This window comes from Schistocerca serialis, chromosome 1 (genome assembly GCF_023864345.2).
Source record: "Schistocerca serialis cubense isolate TAMUIC-IGC-003099 chromosome 1, iqSchSeri2.2, whole genome shotgun sequence".
NCBI classification, from domain to species: Eukaryota; Metazoa; Arthropoda; class Insecta; order Orthoptera; family Acrididae; genus Schistocerca; species Schistocerca serialis.
In genome coordinates, this window is record NC_064638.1 from 146,592,881 (window position 1) to 146,601,520 (window position 8,640).

At 41.4% G+C, this 8,640-nt stretch overlaps 1 pseudogene; it reads left to right on the forward strand.

Moving 5' to 3' along the window:
• The first annotated feature begins 7,926 nt into the window (after positions 1 to 7,926).
• Positions 7,927 to 8,044, forward strand: LOC126429737 (5S ribosomal RNA; annotated as a pseudogene).
• Positions 8,045 to 8,640: the final 596 nt, after the last annotated feature.

An 8,640-nucleotide genomic window follows, 5' to 3' on the forward strand; every position in this document is an offset into this window, starting at 1 on the left:
AATATGGCATCATCCTGGGAGCCGGTATCTAGAGGCTGTTGTATAGACCGCTGTTTCCTAAAACCGTGCTAGTTTCTGCAGATGAGCTTCTCAGAGTCTAGAAAGGTCATTATGTCTGAACACAAAATATATTCCATGATTCTACAACAAATGGACCTCAGCGAAATTAGCCGGTAATTATGTGCATCCGATTTTCTACCCTTTTTATGGATTACTATGACCTGGGCCTTCTTCCAGTCCTGTGGAACTTTCCGCCGTTCCAGTGATCTCTGATAGTTGATGGATAAGACTGGTGCTATATTTGTAGCATAGTCAACGTATAATCTTACGGGGATACCGTCTGGGCCTTCCTAGCGTCTAAGGATCTCAACTGTTTTACAATCCCAGATACACTAAACACTATGTCAGTCATCCTTGCGTTTGTTCGATAACTGAAAGGGGAAATGGTGCTGCAGTCCTCTGCCGTAAACGAGTTTTTGAAAGATAGGTTTAGAATTTCGGCCTTCTGTTTATCATCGTCAGTGACATTACCCGCACTATAGCAAGAGAAGGTATTGAACTATTTGTAGCGTTCACAGATTTTACGTATGACGAAAATTTTTTGTGTTACTTTTAGAATCTGCAGATAAAATATTGCTTTCAAGTTGGTTAAAGGAATCTCTCATTGACCTTTTGACTGCTGCTTTCATTTATCATAATTTCTGTTTGTCAGCGGGGCAGTGACTACGTTTAAAACGACTGCAAAATTCTCTGCTTTCTCAGCAACTCCCTAATATGTTTGTTGTACCAAGATGGATTCTTTCCCTCCCCTACATTTTTGCTGTGCACATACTTCTCTGGGACATGGTGGACAATACCTTTAAATTCCGACCAAAGATGCTCAGTATCTTTGTGTCCCGCGGTGAATGCTTGGAGCTGACTATGAAGATATTCATTAATGACACTTTTATTTGCTTTCCCAAACAAGAAAACTCTATGCTATTTTTTTTCCGACTTCCACTGACATAGAAGCCACAACGACATTGTGGTCACTAATACCTTCTTCTAGATTAACTTCCTCAAAGAGATGAGGTCTGTTTATGGTCAAGATATCTAATATGTTCCCATCTCAAGTTGGTTTTCTAACCAATTGCTCAAGGTTGTATGTTGAGAGCGCTCCTAGAATAACTTCATACGAGTCTTTGTTTCTGCCCCCTATGATAAACGTGTAACTTAAATGTTTAGAGTTGCAGATATCGCGCCAGGAAGAACACCCGCCAGAGTGCATTAGTGTTGTTTGTTTTTACTTGTGTTACCAGAACCGGTAGTGTATATAAGGGCCACCATTGTGAAGGACGTGGAGGCGCTGGTTACCCATGTAAGACAGCATTATCAGCACCTGGAAGATTTTGGAAATGGCCACATAATAAATCTCCATTGGACGGCTGGTCGTGTCTACAATATCCAGATTTGTGGAGCATTTCGATGTGGCAGTGGCAGTGTTTTTGAGAGGTACAGCAGTGATACCAATGTTGTAGTGTTTTTGAGAGGCACACCAGTGATTCCAGTGTTGCAGTGTTTCTGAGAGCCACAGTGGTGATGCAAGGGCTGCAATGTTTTTGAGAGGCACAGCAGTGATATCAGTGTTGCAGTGTTTCTGAGAGGCACATCAGTGATGCCAATGTTGCACTGTTTTTGAGAGTCACAGCGGTGTTACTCCTAACATCATGGTGTTGGGAGCCATCAGATATGACTTCAGGACGCGGTTGGTAGCAATTAAGGAAACTCTGAAGACCCAAGGGGACATCACAGACATCCTTTATTCTCAGATGTTAACTCTCTTGCAACAGAATTCTGCTGCCTTGTTTCAACAGAGCAATGCTCGCTCACACAATGCTCGAGTCTGTGTGAACTGTCTGTGTGATCTTGAGGTATGCCCATGAATTGCGAGATCCTCAGATCTGTTCCCGATAGAACACATGTGGGAACAGCTCCGACATCAACTCCATTCCAGAGACAGTGTCCAGGATATCAAAGACCAGATACAACAGTTTAGGTCCTGCTCAGAAGAGAATACAACAGCTTTATGACACCCTTCCCAACAGAATCAGTGCATGCATCCAGGGCACAGGGGATACAATGCCATCATATTGATAAGTGGGTTCATACTGCCACGCTCTTTGTAAATTTGGCTCGATTTTACTATCACTGAAATAACTGTTACAGCCATTCAAAAGACGAGAAAGCACAAAATATTTTTATTCGAGACAACCGGTTTCGACAGTCTTAGCTGTCATCTTCAGGTGTTAAACATTTTTTGTAGTAAAATATGTTCATTTTACGCTGAGCCTCGTGTACAAGATGTCAAGTAGATAAAACATCGTATTTGTATGGTGTAAGAAGTGTCCGTGAGCAATATATATGTAGACATGGCCTTTTGGCTAAAGTGCTGTGTGTTTTTAAATATTGTAGCGATGACAATATTTTATATTGAGCTGTGTTTTATCTGCTTGACGTCTTGTGCATGAGGTTCAGCGTAAAATGAATATGTTTTACTAAAATAAACATGTTTTACTACAAAAAATATTTAACACCTGAAGATGTCAGCTAAGACTGTTGAAACTGGTTGTCTTGAATAAAAATATTTTGTCATAATGAGAAAATTCAATCACTGAAATAACATATACTCACACTCAGCCTCTGAAGTTTCTCCTCCTCTTCTGGATGCTCCATATTTTTTGCCAGGCAGGATATATTCCAAGCATTATTCTTTGCACTCTCCGACACAGTGAAGTAACTGTTTCCCATTTTTCTTGTCTTCACAAACTTATTTTCTGTTCAAGTGGTTATATAGGTTATAGTTCACTGACATACCCAAAAAAATGAAATACTGCCGTGTCAGCCTGACAATTAAATACCAAAACAAATCGGCAAATGTTTCCATTCGGACAGACAGCAGCGTTCGTTTATCTACTGTTCGTCGTTCTGGAGCTGTCAGGCCTCGTGAAAGACACGCGTGTCAGTCTCCTGGGACGGCGGAGTCGAATGATTTAGGCGTGAGGCTGCTCTTCGCAGCGTCCAGGAATGGGGGCGGCTTTTGTGTAGGCGCCAGGAGGAGAAACAGGAGCGCTTTCTATAGGTCAGTGAATGAGGAACTGGGCGGCCGCTTTCTTGTTGCAAAAACTTCTGAGGAATCCGCGTTAACAGCTCTCGAAATCGCAGAAATACGATCTTTCTTTAATGTCTATTTGGTTGGATATATGTACAAATAAAACATCAGAATCAAACTGGATGTTACATATGTAACGTGTTTCTCAAAGTAAAAATTCAGAGTTACAAAATGAACATGAACAATAAGATACTGCGATGAAAATAACATTGCAAACAGAACTAGTAGAGACAACGAGTCAGTGTAAGAAGTTCCTTCATTTCACAATGCCTAAAATTGTATATTAATCAGATAGATGCGGCCCTTTGTCCGCCTGTAAATTCATGAAATCATGACGAACCTACATTACGATAAGGCAGAAAAGTGAGAATGCTCTCTATACGAACTGTTAGCGCTAAGCCGGTCGGAGTGGCCGAGCGGTTCTAGGCGCTACAGTCTGAAACCGCACGACCGCTACGGTCGCAGGTTCGAATCCTGCCTCGAGCATGGATGTGTGTGATGTCCTTAGGTTTAAGTAGTTCTAAGTTCTTGGGGGACTGATGACCTCAGAAGTTAAGTCCCATAGTGCCCAGAGCCATTTGTTAGCGCTAAACAGGGTGAGCCAAAATTCACACACTTGGATGCCACAGCGTGATTCTTCGCGTACTAACAGTACAAGAGAGTCTAATACAAAATTTCGTCCAGTGCATATTTTCCGTAGGAAATGAACTTTAAAGAAAGGCAATTTGACAATATTGAAATCACATGGACATTAAATATCTTCACTCAATACTCTGAAGATTTGTTGTTCAAATGGTTCAAATGGCTCTGAGCACTACGGGACTTAACTTCTGAGGTCATCAGTCCCCTAGAACTTAGAACTACTTAAACCTAACTAACCTAAGGACATCTACACACATCCATGCCCGAGGCAGGATTCGGACCTGCGACCGTAGCGGTCGCGCGGTTCCACTCTGTAGCGCCTAGAACCGCTCGGCCACCCCGGCCGGCAAGATTTGTTGTCTAGTTTGCGCAGAGGTTACAGTTCTGCGTTATACAGTTCGTTTCTTTCATTTTATAATTTTAGAATGAGTGTTTTGGTATCTAGATTCGTAATCATTATACAGCTATTGGGGCATTATTAGCATTACTTCACTAGTTCCCTCCGGCAACGTCCCCCCTCCGCCCTCTCCCCCCAAAGCAAAAAAAAAACTTCATCCCCCATATTAATTATTGCTATGTACGTTAGGCATCTGATCAGTGATAAGTTTTGACCTTATTTGTATCCTATGACAGAAATTTAATTTTTAACAGATTATCAATGTTTCTGACAAGTCCAACCACGTACGCACTGCACCTACTAGGTAGCACAGGTGCAAAGTATTGAATAATAATATTTATCGTACATGTGGTTACAATGTTGCCAAATTGCCTTTATTTGACATCCGTTTTCTATCTAAAAAATTCACGGGAATAAATTTTGTTACAGATGTTTTTGTACTGTTAGTGTGCAAAAAATCGCACTGTGGGCCTCCAACTGCGCGAATTTTTGTTCGCCCTATGTAATGACGAAGAATCACTCTATGAACAGTATCTTCCACATTCACTTTATCAAATTAGGATTATCACATGCTGGTGGTCCTTTATACCAGTACTGTGTAGTCACCTACAAATAATAAAGTTCGCAAGCTACCAACTTCCTTTTTTATATCACCATTATTTATCCGCCGCCCACCTGTAATTCACGACTGCCTGAATGTGCAACTGTTGGTAGGCCATTGCAGCTCGGATTTCACAGATTTTACCGTCGTGCTCATGTCGCTCGTGTGACACATATTATGTTGGTTTATCCATAAAGTACATACGATTTAAAAAGTATCTGAACACTGCGTGGGGCAAAGGTGCAATATAAACTTGCCCGTGCCAAAAAAAGATATGTGCGAAAGGAAAGGTAGACATGTATCTATATTCTAATGTTTCCTTAAGCTGATGCCAAATTTTTCACTCTTCAACTATCTGTCTTTCCCCATCCGTCATTCTGGATGGTGTCCGTCCCCGGTAGCTGAATGGTCAGCGTGACGGATTGTCAATCCTCTGGGCCCCGGTCGATTCAAGGCTGGGTCAGGGATTTTTCTCCGGCCAGGGTCTGGGTGTTTGTCTATCCTCACCATCATCCTATCATCCTCATCGACTGCAGGTCGCCGAAGTGGCGTCCAATTGAAAGACCGGCACCCGGCGAACGGTCTGCCCGACGGGTGGTGTAGTGTCCCTTTTGCAATATTCTCCCTTGTCAAGGTGAAACATAAATAAAACTGACAGTATATGACTCAAAATTAATTGCAAACATTGATTTATCATTGATTTAACTGTAAAAATATACAATATATATATCGATAAATGCAGAAAAGACATTATTTTTATTGTATGAGATTATATGTGATTATCTTTGTAAGAGTATAAAATACAATGCAATGCTCATTCTTTTGTCTAGTCTGTTTTGTTCTGTTCGTTCTGGTGTTAGCTGGAATAAGGTACGCAAGCTATTGTGCTGCGCTAGCATTTGTTTCTGTCGTAACGTAATTGCAAATATTTAATGGTGTAAACTGTGTCCTAGTAAGAATATGTTAGTATAAAGTGATTTCCGTGTGTTATTTCAAGAACCTACGCCACATTTATCTTATGAAAAGAATATTTAATGAAAATTATTTAACTTGTTTCCAGCTGCTGCAGAGCGAGTAACAGTAATCTCTGACTGTTAACAATTAGCCGCCATTACGCGGTACATTTAAAAATATTTTTTCACAGCACAATGTCTGATAGCTGGAGCGGAAGAAATTAAGTAAAAATATTCAGTGAGATTAATTGAAGGAATCCAGTGAAATAATTTTATTAAAACTTGTCTATTTTCTGTGATAGTAATAATTTCAGAGCTGAGTACTACTACGCTATTGCATTTACAGTAATTTGTAGGGAGCCTGGCGCTCGATAAAACCAGATATAATACATAATTGGCAACCTACGAAATTCATTATTTTGCTTATTATATCTCTTTTGTATTTTCAAACAAATTTACTAGGAGAGTGTTTCCTCTAAATAAATAGCATATACATTATATTTCTTTTAAGAGATATAATAGTGGCCCTAGCCATACGATTAAATAAATAAAATTGTGGATGGAGGTGTGTGTGATTCGGGCAGCTATGCGTTTTTGTATAAAAGATTTTGACAACATATCTTCTGGAAAGGGGGGCAATTTCTTTCATTTCTAAATTGCTCATCCTGAAAATGGTACCTGGATTACAGTAATCTGCAATCTTCTTATATAACGGAGACAATATTCATGACTGTATTATACTTCATTCTTTATCACGGCAACGGATGAGTCTTCCTTTACTCCAAGAAGGAAGAGATAAATATCACTCTGCTCAAAGGAGAGTTAACGCATCAATCAGTTTAGATTGTTTCAGTAGTAATAGAGGCAAAAGTCTGTGGGGGTGCGAACTCAGATGCTTAAATTGCTGATGATGAAAGTATCCGCCTACCAAACACCTCGAAATAATCCACATTATTCGCACCTTCTTTACGGTGCCAGTACTTAAATACCAGTATACTACACATATGTAAAACTAAACTAAACTCCTTCCGAATAAGCCGTGAAGGCCCAGCGGTACCGACCGGCCGCCGTGTCATCCTCAACCCATAGGCATCACTGGATGCGGATATGGAGGGGCATTCGGTCAGCACACCACTCTCCCGGCAGCATGTCAGTTTCCGAGATCGGAGCCGCTACTTCTTCGTCAAGTAGCTCCTCAGTTTGCCTCACAAGGGCCGAGTGCAACCCGCTTGGCAACAGCGCTGGGCAGACCGGATGGTCACCCATCCAACTGCTAGCCCAGCCAGACAGCGCTTAAACTCGCTGACCTGACGGGAACCGGTGTTACCACTGTAGCAAGGCCGTTGGCACTACATATGTAGGAGAAGGTAATATTCTGCTTGAATCTTCCAGGAACGCCCTCTCTCAGAATTTTAATTGTAAACCTCTCCTACACGTCTCTGCTACAGGGTCTGCGCCCGTAGTCTCAAGAACTTCTCTCTGACGCCCTCGAGCTAAATAAAAGAGTTCGCGAAAAAATGCGATGATAATCATATCTTCTCTATAATTAATCCTACCTCGTAAGTGAAGCAGATTTACGACTAATACTCCTTCGCATATGAATAACGTGTGCCTAGGATTCTTGCAGTGAATCTTAGTCTAGCGTCTACCGTTTCTTGTTTATCTACACGTTCGTCTTAATATCGCCTAGGACGCACCCTCTTCAACATATTAACGTTGTTGCTATTTCCAACAATTTATTGCCTATCGTAAAATGAAACACCGAAGTATCATTAAGCATTATTGATGCTCAATATTCTACAAGTACATTGCTTTGTACATCTCGCTAGTCCTTTCCTATGCAACGATCTTCTGCAGGCGTTCGTGTCTCTACCATTAACTTACTAACATTTAGAGAATACTGCATCATTTCCTCCAAAAAGACTCGTGTGCTACTAACATCAACCCCGTTATCTACACATTCCTGGGCATTAAAATCGTAGTAACACGAAGACGGTACGTAACAAGTGTCAAACTAGCACGAGGTATAATCCATGCTCCAATATTAAATTTATATAGTTAATTCCTTATTTTAATTGGGTTCTGTAGCACTTTACTTTTTTAATATATCGTACTAATTTTGTTTTATTTATTCCGTTTATTTATTTAACTGGAACTGTTATGTAGGCACTGTTTTCGAGAACGAGGCAACGGTCTTGCCGCAGTGGATACACCGGTTCCCGTCAGATCACCGAAGTTAAGCGCTGTCGGGCTGGGCAGGCACTTGGATAGGTGACCATCCCCGCCACCGTGTGCTGTTGCCATTTTTCGGGGTGCTCTCAGCCTCGTGATGCCAACTGAGGAGCTATTCGATCGAATAGTAACGGCTCCGGTCAAAGAAAACCATCTTAACGACCGGGAGGCCGGTGTGCTGACCACTCGCCCCTCCTATCCGCATCCTCCACTGAGGATGACACGGCGGTCGGAATGTTCCGATGGGCCACTTGTGGCCTGAAGACGGAGTGCTTTTTTTTGTTTTCGAGAATAGTGTCAATGTTGTAAATGTGGCTCTCTCTATACCGTGTTAATTTGCTGAACAATTTTTTCAATATTTTAATTGCATTACCACTGCACTGACAAAGATGACATTTACTCTGAGTTTGCTTCTCAATGTAGATGAGTAACATCTTTCCCCAATTTGTTTACAAGCGTTGTAATCTTTTCGGCAACGAAAGTCAGTTACAGTCTGATAACGGGCTTTTAAGCCGACAACTGGTTAAATGAAAAAATTAATCCTGGAAGATGATGATGAAGCAGAGGCTATTGCTCTCTCGGTTCAAAAGACAACGCAAAAATGACGACAAGCAAACGTTAGCAGATATTCGTCCGTCTGGCCGGCCGGTGTGGCCGAGCGGTTCTA